A 13,981-nucleotide genomic window follows, 5' to 3' on the forward strand; every position below is an offset into this window, starting at 1 on the left:
GTAAGATGCCCCCAGACAGAAGGTTTAGAGGTCAAAGATGTTTGAGGAACACATTCCTTAACTTCCTCTTTTTCCTTTTACAAATTTATTTATTTACTTTTGGCTGTGTTGGGTCTTTGTTGCTGCATGTGAGCTTTCTCTAGTGGTGAGCGGGGGCTACTCTTCATTGCGTTGTGCATGCTTCTCATTGCAGTGGCTTCTTTTGTTGCGAAGCACAGGCCCTAGAGCGCATGGGCTTCAGTAGGTGTGGCACGGGGGCTCAGTGGTTGTGGCTCACGGGCTTAGTTGCTCTGCGACATGTGGGATCTTCTCGGACCAGGGCTCGAACCCATGTCCCCTGCATTGGCAGGTGGATTCTTAACCACTGTGCCACCAGGGAAGTCCCTTAACCTCCTCTTGAAGAGGTACAATGTATTCTAGTATATGAAAGGCTCTGAGAGATCCTATGGGTGACAAATCCATTTACTTTGTTTCACAATGTTTCTCTAATGGAAACTGGTCACAGAATGTTTTTCTACATGTGTACCCCAATCATAGCCCATAGAATCTAGAAACAGATTTGGGAAATAATGGTCTAAGAGAAAAAGTCAGTTTCATGGATTTGAGAAATTATTTGTTAATTCCAACATCCTCTCACCTAGTTCTAGCAAAGGGTGGAAAAACTATTGGTGCAGCCTTTACTGGCACTAAACCACCTCTGTGGGTGTTTCAGAATCTGGGGTGCCCAGAGTTCTCTTTCTTTCTCTTGATGACTTTTGGGGCAGTGAGACATGTTGTACAGGAGTTAGAGAGGGACATACACACTGGTATTATGGTTGGTGAAGCTGGATGGCAGAGAGAGGTCATTTTGTATCCGAGATCATTTGGGACCTTCTTGCTCCTTATCTCCCCCGAACTGGGCCAACGTCGGCACCAGCCACAGTGGAGAAGCCTCATACTCCCAGCTGTGGAGAAGGATGGGCATCGGAAGGACAGGCAGCCCCACCAGAGAGCCCAGAGCACAGCTTGAGCCACGCACATGCACAAACCCTTCTTGGCCATCTTTCCCAGCTCACAAGTTGACAGGAGTGACTAGGAATGGAGAAGGGATATACATGTCTATGTGGTACTTCTGGCCAGAGTTTGAGGTTGGACAATTCCTACTTTGGGCCAAGGATACGAGAGTCCCTCAAGGAGCTTACAGTCTAGCGGGAGAGGAAGACTCATAAGCCATCATAGCACTCCATCCTGATTGCCAGACCTTGATGTGTGATGCTCTCCTGGAGGCCTCTTTAAGATCCCGAGTCAGTGAAAGAAGAAGCCAGACACAGCCACAAGAGAGTGGGACTAAGGTAGGAAAGTGAAAGGAACATATGAAACACTTAAACAAGGGCTAGAGAAGGAATTTTGGTTCAGTTCACCACTGTGGACTGAGACCTTGTCTCTTAGGAGATTAGATGTAAGATACAGGTTTATGCAATGGAACACAACAAGTCCACAAAGCAGAATTAAACCCACTCAGAAAATGAACAAAATACCTAACAAGTAATTCTAAAAATCTGAATGAAGCAGAATCCTGTTTGTCTGGATCAGAATAGCAAGACTTTTTAAAAGGAAAATAATTAAGTGATGCACAGGCTGTAGGAGCTTGGCCCTGTCCCACTCCGCTGATGGAAATGAACGACATTTCTGCAACATTTCTGTATGCCGCATGAGGCTTCAAACTGTTGCTACCTTTTGACCAGATGGCATCATTTCTAGAAATCTGTCTAAGGGAATGATCAGAAGTGGAGAAGAAAAAGCTTTATGAACAGAGATGTTCGTGAAATAGTTTATAATATTGAAACACTGGAAGCCATCTAAACGTTCAGCAACGGGGGAAATAGATTGACCCCTCACACAATGGAATATTTTACAGAATGTAAAATGATGCTTACAAAGGTGTTAGTGACATGACATTCTTTTGACATAGCATTAAATGAAAAATGCAAAACTGTTTGTAGAGAATTACCTTCACCATTTACGTATATGTATGATGTGATAGATAACAAATGTTAAAAATACATATTTATGCATGGTGGGATTATGAGTAATTTTTTTTTTTTTTTTTTTTTTGCGGTACGCGGGCCTCTCACTGTTGTGGCCTCTCCCGTTGCGGAGCACAGGCTCCGGACGCGCAGGCTCAGCGGCCATGGCTCACGGACCCAGCCACTCCACGGCATGTGGGATCTTCCCGGACCGGGGCACGAACCCGTGTCCCCTGCGTCAGCAGGCGGACCCTCCACCACTGCGCCACCAGGGAAGCCCGGGATTATGAGTAATTTTAAGGTTTTTTCTTTTACGTAGTTTCCAAATTTTCTACATTGATCATACCCCATGTTTTGCATATTTGAAGCATATTTGAGCCACTTCTTTAGCATCCCAGAGAAGGGAAAGAACGTTGGCCTGGAGTAACTGGAAGATGTTTTCTGAAGGAGATGAGAGTTGAGGAAGGCTCTCTGTAAAATGCCCAGCACCACTGCACAAGATAGATCAGGTGGGTTTACTCTTCCCACTTGACATCTGGGGAGCCTGAGACCTGTGGGTACGTGCATAGCTCAAGGCCACTCCTGGCATTAGCCGTCAGGATGAGAACCCACCTCCCAATTCCAGCCACGTGGGTTTTCATTAGGCCCAGCTGCCTGGCAACCGGAGGAGCCCGTGGGCATCTGCTCGTTATCTCTCAGCCCTCGCCCTCTGATTGTTTATCTGGAGTGGATGGTTTATCTGGTGTGACTCTGCAGAAGTGAGCCTGGGACGCCTGCCCCTGGCTCGGCTGCCTTGTTCGCTTACATCTCTGAATCACGAGAGGGCACTGCTTGGAGCTGACAGCATTTGGGAGTGCACTCCTCAGGATTCACGGATACTAAGTCACAGTGAACCAGAGCAGTGAGCACAGAACAGGTAACGTGCTCCTCCTGTCAGCAGTGTCTCAAGCGAGGGAGACGCTGCAGCCCTGGGGTGCCATCAAAAAGCAGCTATTGTTTGAGCAGCACTTGATCAGAATGTGCATTCTGGGCTCTTTGCAGGTTTCCTGGGGGAAAGCAGCGGCAGAGCCTGGTACCAGGAAGCAGAATGTGGAGTGAAACAGCCCACAGAAAAATAGCGGGTGACTGGGTGTGAAGGACCGGAACTTCGGTGTCAGAAAGACTTGGGTTTGAGTCTCGCCACAGCCTCCTCCCAGATGAGATTCCTTGATTAGGTCACTGAATCTGAGCCTCAATTTTCCTCATCTGTCAAGTGGGCATGATGATACCAATCTCGCAGGGAGAATTAAACAATCGGACAACGATGCTCCATAAATGTGATCCTATGACTAATGACAATGGTGACTTTAAAATAAACGTTACTACTTACCTTTAAATATGATTGAGCTCTAAACACATTGTAACCAAATGATGCAATATGGATCATGGAGGACCAGTCTGGAGCAATTGGAGCTGTTTTTCTGAGAGACTGTGAGAAGGTTGAACCCGTTGTAATGCTGGGAGGAGGACAGCGTTGCTATGTGGAGGGCAGTGCAAGTCCAAGGGCAGACTCTGCTGCGGGCCCCACAGCTTGGTCAACATTGAGAGAACTGGGAAGTGATCTGAGTTCGGCTTGGGTTGAGTCCTTGCTGCAGGAGGGAGACAGACCCCTTGGCCCCTTCATTCTGCCCCTGGGCCACACCACTCCATCCACATGCCTCTGCTCACTTCATTCCCAGCCTGGAGAGGCTTCTCAAACTCTCCGAGTCCCGCTCTCCTTCCAGATTTGCTCCAATCTTCTTTTCCTGCTCCCACCCCTGCCTCTCCATCTGGGAGTCACCAAGTGTGTCAACGTGGTTTTGTCCAGTCTCTGCCACTATCACTGTACCTTGTCTGAGGGGCTGTAAAGAGGAGTGGGAAAAGCAGTGGGACCAAACAGAACCTGACAGCTCTGCCACGTATTGGTTCCATGGCCAAGGGCAGGTTCTACAACTGCTCTGAATATCAGTTGCATTATATGAAAATATGAATCATAATTATAATTACCAACTTTTGAGCACTTATTATGTGCCAGGCACTGTGCAGAGAGCTAGAAAGACATTAGTTTTTTAAGTCTCTGTGCATATGAAGTGGGCAGTAGCATGCTGGTAAGTGATGAACAATTGGCTCTCTAAAAAGCAAGACTTATGATCCAGCAATCCCACTCCTAGGCATGTATTGGAGAAAATCCTAACTTGAAAAGATACATGCACCCTAATGTTCTTAGCAGCATTATATACAATAGCCAAGACATGGAAGCAACCTAAGTGTCCATCAACAGATGAATGGATAAAAATGTGGTACATATACACAATGCAATGTTACTCAGCCATGAAAAGGGAATGAAATAATGCCATTTGCAGCAACATGGATGGACCTAGAGATTATCATACTAAGTAAAATAAGTCAGTCAGAGAAAGACAAATATCATATGATACCACTTATATGTAGAATCTAAACTATGATACAAATGAGCTCATTTACAAAACAGACACAAAGACAAACTTACAGTAAACAAAGGGGAAAGGGGAGGAGAGGGATAAATTAGGAGTTTGCAATTAGCATATACACATTACTGTATAGAAAATAGATAACCAACAAGAACCTATTGTATAGCACAAGGAACTATACTCAATGTCTTGTAATAACCTATAATGGAAAAGAATCTGAAAAATAATAGATTTATATATATAATATATATGTAACTGAATCACTTTGCTGTACACCTGAAAGTTACAAAACATTGTAAATCAACTGTACTTCAATTTAAAAAAGACAAAAAAATGTGAAAAAATAAACTAAAAGCAATCCTTGATGTGCAGTTTGCCAATTACTGTGGTGTAAATTTTCTCACTGTGGTTAATTTCAACCTGCCAACTTGTAGTCACTGAACCGAGAGCTGGGAAAAAAGGTGCACAATCAGATCCCGTAAACTATGAGAGCCTGTTTCTAGCGTACCTTGGGAGGTAGGGAGGTGCCATCATCCTGGTTCTACGGGCAAGGAAACTGAGTCTCAGAGGCTCCAGTGACCTGCCTAAGTTCCCCAAGGTGACATAGGCAGAGCAGGAGCTCTAACTCAGGCTGTCTACCTCCATAGCCTGTGTTCTTTCTGCTTCACTCAACCGTAGCACTGTTACAGGATCAAGTATACCGAGGGCACTTTTGACGCAGCATGGCACCCAGTGCACACAGTAGGTGTTCAGAACTGATGGCTGTGGTTGAAATCATTGTCAGTAAGCACATTTGAAAAATGCTGTCTCAGTTAAACAATGACCTCTGCAGCTGCCAGAGGACAGTTTGGCACTTCACACTATTTAACACAAAGTTTCATAAACACATTTAAGCTGGCCCATGTCTGTAAGAAAAGGAATGGTCAGAAATCGTTCTGGTCACTGTGGAAGTGGTAGAGGAGGAGAGAGCACGTGCTCCCTTGGTGGTCATCTGCAGAGACAGAAGCTTCCAGAGAATCTGTGTGATTACCCCTTGGTCATTTAAAGACGGTCTCTCCCTAATCCAAGTACATGTGCATGCACACACATACACCCATACTCCCGGATGCTATGGAGTCAGGAGTGCTGATTGCATTATGAAGAGGAGTATCAATGTGGGTATGCTTTGGGTATCACTGAGGGAAATACTAGGAAACCATGTGTTTCCTCATACGGAGGCATAGGTGGAGGGACACAGCTTCCTTTGGGGTTGGGCCTGGAGGTAGGATCCTCCCAAGGGCACAGCTTCACCGTGGAGATCAATCTTAGGACACATGGCTCTGAGTCTCAGAGCCCAAGCAATGGTAAGAACAACAAAACACACCAAATACTTATCCCGTGAATCATCTGCTTTAACCCTCCTGGCAGCATGGTGATGTAGGGGCTATGTTATCTCCCTACTTCATGGCTGAGCAGACTAAAGCTTAGGGAGGTTAAATAACTTTCTCCAGGCCAGGCACTTGGCTAAGGATTTAATAAGTACAACATCTCATCTGATTGACCCAGCCCTTCATGCAGCTGGTGCTACTGGTTTTCCATTTGATAGAAACGTGGGCTCAGAGATGTTAAGTAAATGACTCACAGTCACAGGGCTAATAGTGACGGAGTGAATGGGCACATGGTTGCCCCTGACTGTGGAGTCTGGACCCATAATGACTACCCTGTGGGCTCCCTTGGAAAATCTGAGATGGTTGAGCTCACCCAAGTCCTGGCCTCCAGCCTGCCTTCAGGTAGCAGCTCTGGCCCTGCACCCCAGCATTCAGCCCATGTGTGACCTCTACAGGAGAAATGTGTTCTTATTCCTTGACGTTAGACCTGCAAATGTCTCCTCACTGCTTTCAGGTACTGCACAGGTTGCTTCTCTCTGTCTCTCCAAAGGAGGCCAAGTGGATAAGAACCATCCCTTCTTGGTTGGAAGTGTTGTTCCAGCGTGGCTAGAGGAAGGCTGTGCATTTCTTTGGTCTCTGGACGCTTTCACTCAGGAGACCTTGTTTTGTACTAGACCTGCAACGATCAACTCTGCTCCCCCAGCCCCTCTTGTTGGTCGGTGACCAGGGCTTTGGGGAGTGAGAAAAATGGGCAGTGCTTTGCCCAAGAGAAAGGTGGCCCTTCTGTTCTCATGGCCACTGCCCTGGTTCAAACCCAGCTATCTCTCCCCCAGGACTGGCTCCATAGCTTGCAGGACCCACTGCTAAATGAAAATGCAGGGCCCCTTGTTCAAGTGTTATTAAGAATTTTGAGACGGGGACAGCAGAGCAGTAAACCAAGCGTGGTCCTTTCTAAGTGCAGGGCACTGTGTGATTGCACAGGCCACACGCCCACGAAGCCAGCCCTGCTCTCACCTGGGCTATGGCAACTGCCTCCTAACTGGTCTTCCTGCGCCGGCTCTCTTATCTCATCTTCAAACCATTCTCTGCAGCCAGTGACTTTCCTTGACGGCAACTCCATGTAACTCTATGCACTGATTCATAGCTGTACAGATTGAAAGCCAAGGTGAACACAGCAGGTACCCCAGAACTGTTCCCTCTAGACCCGTGTTTCTCATCCTCAGCGCTATTGACTCGTAGGGCCAAGTAACTGTTTGCTGTGGGAGGTTGTCCAATGCACTGTAGGATATTTAGCAACATCTAAATATCTAGATATTTTGCCTCTACCTTCCAGATGCCAACAGCAGCTCCTTCTCTTCCCTTGCGTATCATGACAATCAAAAATGTCTCCAGACATCACTGAAGGTCTTGGGGTAAGGGAGGGGGAGCGAAATTATCCCCAGTGAGAACAACTGCTCTAGGCCTAGAGGTACCAAGGCGGGGCAGAGCCCACGGGATGCACAGGCAGTAGGTGAGGAAGGAGCCACACACCATTAGGTCCTAAAGGTCACCATTCAGGCTGTGTTTGGCTCTGGGGGGATTTTGAAGGGGCACGGTTGTCCCTCCTGACCTCTCTAACCTCTTCCATGATACCTAAACACACCCAGGTAAACATCAGATCCAAGTCACTAAAACTTTTAAAAACATCTGTTTCAGCTTTCAGCTTATGTCATTCTTTGCATATCTTAAGGGATTTTAGCGATATCCCAGATAAGGCCAATCACCTGTGTTATAGATGAGGAAACCAAGTCCCAGGGAGGCACAGTGGATTTCTGGTGCTTTTGCTGGCCTAGTTCCCATTCCCCTTTTGTAAGGTAGCATTGCTATGAATTAAACCTTCCTGCTTTGGGGGTTATCACATGACCCCAAACTGGCCCGTCAGAATTAGTCCCGGAATTTGTGCTGAAATTCTCCGGAGCGGGGCCCCTCTTATCTTCCAGGGCTGCTGGACTCATAGGATGGAAGCTTGGGGTTCTTGGGGGGTCATTTGGCAGGGAGTCTGAGTGAATGGCAGCATGGAGAAAGACTTTGCTGTGGGTTGGGAGCCTGGGGCCTGCAGGCCTGGGTTGAGCTCCTGAGTCCGGTTGGGTCTGCAGGCAGACGTACCACTGGATTTTGCCATTTTGTGAGCCCATGAAGTCCTTTTTGTACTTCAGGCAGTTTGAGTTGGGTTCCTGACACTTGTATCCAAATGGATGGTGACACCAAAGGCCCATGTCCAGCCTTCCCATGACTCCAAGTTCAGGGCTTATTTACATCAAGATGCTGCTCATGAAGCCTTCTGCAAAAGCTCCGATGGTGCCGATTTTGTGATGATCCCAGGAATCAGCCCCTGCCCCTGGCAAGGGTCACAGTGAGATAAAACTCTGGTGGCACATACCTACCATGGCCGCTGTGAGGTTTCTATACTACTCGTTAATGCATTCTAAGGGAACGTCTCTCCAGAGACACAGCAAGGAGTAGGCCTCATAAATCTTTTAAACTGACTTGAAAGAAAGGCTTTGATTTTTCCAAATCCAGAGTAGAAAGGGTAGCTTCTCTGTTTCAAAAATATTTATCTTTTAAGCGTCTTCAGGACCAGAGTTCATCAAGTGAATTTTTCTTTTAGCCATTAAGGTGAACTGTTAGAAGCAGTCAGAAAGGAGGTCTATTTCTCTTTCATTTTGCTACCCCATGGCTCCAGCTTCTTCAGTGGGGTCCCTTTGCGGTGAACCCAGACTGCTCTGGCCAGCCCTCTGGGTTTTGCATACTCTGGTCTGGTCCCAGAGCAGCTGCTATATAGTGAGGGAGACAAAGAGTAAATAGGAAATTGAAATATAGGGGGCTAAGTGTGCCATAGAGGGGAGCATGGGGGCTGTGTGGGTATGTGGTGGGGTGCCCAGTCCAGCCTGGGGATCAAGGAAGAGTTCCTGGCAGAGGTGACAGCTTACTTGAGTCTTGGAAGATGATAGGGATTATGTAGCTGGAAAAAAGGAGGAGACATTCCAGGCAAAAGAAATGAATATTTGTCCAGTGGGAGTGGGGAAGGAGAGCTTTGTTTATTCAGCCCCTTACTGAAAATTCCCCATGTCCAACACCTTTGGAGCCCAGTGATATCTATATCTTTGAAATGGACTCAGGCAAGCAGGGGTTATAGCCTCAGGCCCTGGCTGAGGTCAGAAATAGTAGGGCACAGTCTTAAAACAAATCTGATCGGGGTGAGTGTGCAGGCAAAATGGACAGGTGACAGCTGGCGCTGCTGGCGAGTGGCAGGTGATTCATTTGTTACCGCTGCCAGCCCACATTTGTCACTGTTTACTGTGAGCCAGGCCCTGGCTGGGCCCTGGGGACACAGAGACCTTGCCTTCGAGGAATTCACAGACCAGATGAGGGAACAGATGAGGCTGGTACTGTGTGATGGGGGCTCTGGAGTTGCCGACACCTTATGACGGTATCTCTGCCTCTGGTAGAGATAGCACAAGGGGTTTGGGAGCCCCAAAGAGAGCAGCCTCATCTTCCTGGAGAAGTCCCAGAAGGCTTCCTGGATGAAGCGGCATCTATGTGGAGTCCTGAAAGACAAATAGAAATCAGTCAAAGAAGATTATACAGAGGGAGACATACGAGGTGGAGGGTGAAATCCTGGAGGGGAGAGAAAAATCATGCCTTCAGGAAACTGAAAATGGCTCAGTGTAGCCAGAGGGCAGGATTCTGGGGCAACAGGGGGTGGCCAGATGTGCCACTCAGGAATAACCTGGGACAGATCATGAAGGACAGTGTGAGGCAGAGGCGGAGAGAAGGATGAGAAATGTTACACAGGTGGAATCAGCAGGACGAGGCATGGGGAGGGGGCTGTGGGAGGGAGAGCAGAGCCAGAGCGCTGTGCTTGGTAGCCAGGAGGGGGACCCAGGAGGAGCGAGTCTGGGGAAGAGCTGGTGAATTCTGTTTACCGCGTTGAGCTGCGAAGCCTGCGGGCTATCCCACGTTGTGGCTGGAAATGTGGCCCTGAAACTCCGTGGGGAAGCTGGGGTGGAGGGACAGGTGTGTGAGTCGTGGGTGAGCAGTAGATTGAAGCCGTGAGGTCAGCTATGTCCACAGCGGGTAGAGGACAGGGGAGGGGGTCTTGGAGGAGAGCACTGCTGGGCTGGAAGCAGATCCCTGGGCACTAGCGAGAGTCTAGGACTGGCCAAAATGGACCAACCGGACAGAAGGAGAGAGAGAGGAGGAACCAGGATCAGGGGGACAGAGGGCCAAGGAGGGAGTGGTCTCCAGTGTCCACAACTATAGAGAAAGGGGTCATGGGACCCAAGTGAGGTAGCACACTTCTGCTCGCCAGACAGGCTGGCACTAGAGGGTCTGAGTCAGGTAGAGGGGACCTAGGTCATAACATGGGGCTTGGTCATAGTGGGGAGCCTGGTTCTAAGCATGTGCAAAGATAGATGATTAGCTGATTTGAAGCTGGGTCACTGTATGACCTAGTGGGGGGATGTGGAATTTTTTTTGGGGGGTGGTCATTGCTTTTTCACCCTTCTCATTGCTCTTCTCTCCCACATCATGGTATCCAGATGCAGTATCCAGGCTCTCTCTATACTTCATCCATTCACTGGATTCCGTACTTCATTCATTCATTGGATAATGCTTAGAGAGGCCTTAGAACAGTGCCTGGCACATAGTAAGAGCTCGATAAATGTTAGCTCTCTCTTTTTTTTTTTTTAATGATTTGTCATTTTGAGTTGTTGATTGTGACAAGGTGACCCCCAAGGTGACCCCCAGTATTCTCCTGCTTCTAACTAGTAGAATATGTCAAAGGTGATGGGTTACATTAGGTTGGTTAGGTTACATTATATAGCAAACGTGTTGGGTTATGCCTCCCCTGGTCACATTACGTTATGTGAGACTCCTTCTTAGCTGGTAGGGTGGTGGGGAGAGAGACAGAGAGAGAGATAGAGAGAGAGAGACACGCTTTCCTGCTGGTCATGAGGATGGGAGCCTCTATGATGCTAGCTATCTAACCTGGCAGGGACACGCAAGCAGCCTCTAGGAGCTGAGGTCCTCAGTCCTACAATGGCAGGAAGTGAATTCTGTCTGACCACATGAGCTTAGCGGAGGACCATGGCTCCAGATGGGAACAGAGCCAGGCTGATGCCTCGATTGCAGGCTGTGAGACCCTGAACCGAGGATCCTTTGAAGCTGTGCCCAGGCTCCCGAGCCACAGACACCATGAGGTAACGCACGTGTGTTGCTTCAAGTTGCTCAGGTTGTAGTACTTTGTTAATGCAGCAATAGAACACTAACACAACCATATTCACCCGTGTAAAAAGCGAATATTAAGGGAACGCCAGCTGGCACAAGGTTAGGTACTGTGTCAGGGAGTAAACACATAAATAAAATAATGCTTCTCTTCAAGGGCTCTCAGTGGGTTCCTGAAACAGTGGGTTCCCAAAGCAAGGGCTTGCCTGTCAGCAGAGGACGAGGGGGTGAGGGAGGACTTCCAGGCAAAGGAAAGAGCTTGTAGCAGTCCCCACAGGCCTGAAGGTGCTGAAGCATCCTGGTTGGTGAGAGCCTCAGTGGAGGAAAACTTGGTAGCTAGAGTAGGCTGAGTGGGCATCACGTCTCCTACGGCCTTGGCCGTCACACCAGGGAAGCTGCAGAAGCGCTCTGAGTAGAGAATGACCACGGGGAGTGGATGCTGGGTGGAGGGTAGGCACACCGGTCTTTGCTGTTGGTGCAAGACCAACACGGCACTGATGTGCTTCTCCTGGGATGTGAGTTGTCATCTTCTCGGCCTCCCTGGAGCCTGCAGGGCAGGAGGTGGCTCCAGTCAGCTCGAGGTTGGAATACTACCTGTCAGGTTCTCAGAGCACCTGTGGAAGGTCTTTCCTCCCAGAGTTGTGGCTACAGCCAAGACATTCTGGGGTTTCTTTCTCCATCACTGGAGAAAATGCTTTTGCCCTGTGGACACAAAGGAGGAAGGAGATAATTCAAAGCAACCTAGAGGAGGTGACGGCGGCCCCTCACTCCAGCAGCAGAGGCCATGAAACCTCGCTGTCTCTCTCCCATCAGCTGTCCAGGAATGCAGACACGAGACATGGGTTTCCAAGCAGGTACACAGTTTAACTTCTGAACTCAACTTTTCTTCTCTACCCAGAGCCTCCCTGCTCAGAAGAAAGCCTGACACTGTGTCTTGTATGCACCACCTCTGATCTCTCCTACAAGGAAGCATTTTACTTCTTTTCAGGGCAGGGATGGAGCAGGGGTGGTGCTTCATGCAGGGCGTTTTACTGGAAGGAGGTGAGTGTGGGCTCTGCACTGGGATCAGATGCCTTTCTCCCTGCTCTCCTAGCTGGCAGCTGTGCCTGGCAGTGTTTGGAGGATCAGCCACCCCTGCACTCAGGAAGCTCTGGGAGAATGGCATGGTCTTGCAGGCCCTGAGACCGACAGACATTGTTATCTTCCTTTGGGAGGCGACTGGCATCGCCTCCCATCTCAGCCTGAGCCTTGGGAATCACAGCCTTGGCGACAGCTGTGTTGCTGTAGATATCCAGAAAACTGAGTGCTTTCTGGTCCTCAATTTAAGAAGTCATTTGCTGGATGCTGCTAACTAAGAACAGTCATTATGCTTGAGAAAGCACCCTTCTGCCTCACTCCTTAATTAAGTGGGTGAGAGAAACAAAAAAGACAGGAATAAAGACACAGACCTACTGGAGAACGGACTTGAGGATATGGGGAGGGGGAAGGGTGAGCTGTGACAGGGCGAGAGAGAGGCATGGACATATATACACTAACAAACGTAAGGTAGATAGCTAGTGGGAAGCAGCCGCATAGCACAGGGAGATCAGCTCAGTGCTTTGTGACCACCTAGAGGGGTGGGATAGGGAGGGTGGGAGGGAGGGAGACGCAAGAGGGAAGAGATATGGGAACATATGTATATGTATAACTGATTCACTTTGTTAGAAAGCAGAAACTAACACACCATTGTAAAGCAATTATACCCCAATAAAGATGTTAAAAAAAAAAAAAAAACCCAAAAACAAAACAAAACACCAGGTTTGGGAAGCCTCGGGTTTTGAACGGAAATGCCTGAGAGGGAGGAGACACTGACATGGTCTGGCTGCAATTTCTCTTACACGTGGCTGGGTGAGGGCAGTGAGTGTGCATGCACGTCCAGAGATCTGAACCCTGCATTACCTCCCGGCTGGAATCAAAAGGCAGGGCAGGATGGGAATGGGGAAAGATGTAAGTCAGGAAAGATGTAACTGTAAGCGCTGAATTATGTCCCCTCAAAATTCATGCTGAAGCCCTAACCTCAAGTGTGACTGTATTTGGAGATAGGGCCTTTGAAGGGGCAATTAAGGTTAAGTGGGTTCGTGAAAGTGGGGCCCTAATCCCACAGGACTGGTGTCCTAATAATAAGAGGGAAAGACACCAGGGTGTGTGCACACGGAGGAAAGACCCTGTGAGGACGTGGGGAAGACGGTAACCTATGAGCCAAGGAGGGAGACCTCAGGAGAAACCAAAGCGGCCAACACCTTGATCTTGGACTTCCAGCCTCCAGAATTGTGAGAATAGACATTTCTGCCCTTGAAGCACCCAGCCTGTGGTATTTTGTTATGGCAGCTGGAGCTGACTGATACAGGGGGCTCCATCCCCTGAGATCAGAGCAGGCAGAGGGGAAGGAGGGCAAAGTTTAGAGGGTCAGACAGGACCCAGAGGCCAAGGCCAGTGAGGCGCCCTCACTCTCTCACTCCAGCCAGAGGATGGTGGTAAGGACTTAGGTACCAGGGGTGGAGCTTTGCTGTGATGGACACAGGTTTCTAGAGCTCTGCTTAGCTTGAGTCATCTCTCTCTCTCTCTTTCTCCTCTCTCTCTCTCTCTCTCTCTCTCAGGCTTTCCCTCGGCTGCAGTAAGACCTCTTTTTGAAACTACCTTCTCTGGGCACTCTTCTTTGGTTTGGCTGGGTGGGTCAGAGGAGACCAGGGTCCCCTCTGCTTGGGAGTATGCACCTCTCTTTGCCTCCCTGTGGAAAGCCAGGGAGGCACCAACTCAAGGGTCACTCATGCAGGGGGCCCTGCAGTACCTGGTTTAGGGCAGTGGCCCCGGCTGGTGTGGAAGTAAGAAGGCCCTG

Source organism: Phocoena sinus, chromosome 4 (assembly GCF_008692025.1).
Source record: "Phocoena sinus isolate mPhoSin1 chromosome 4, mPhoSin1.pri, whole genome shotgun sequence".
NCBI lineage: Eukaryota > Metazoa > Chordata > Mammalia > Artiodactyla > Phocoenidae > Phocoena > Phocoena sinus.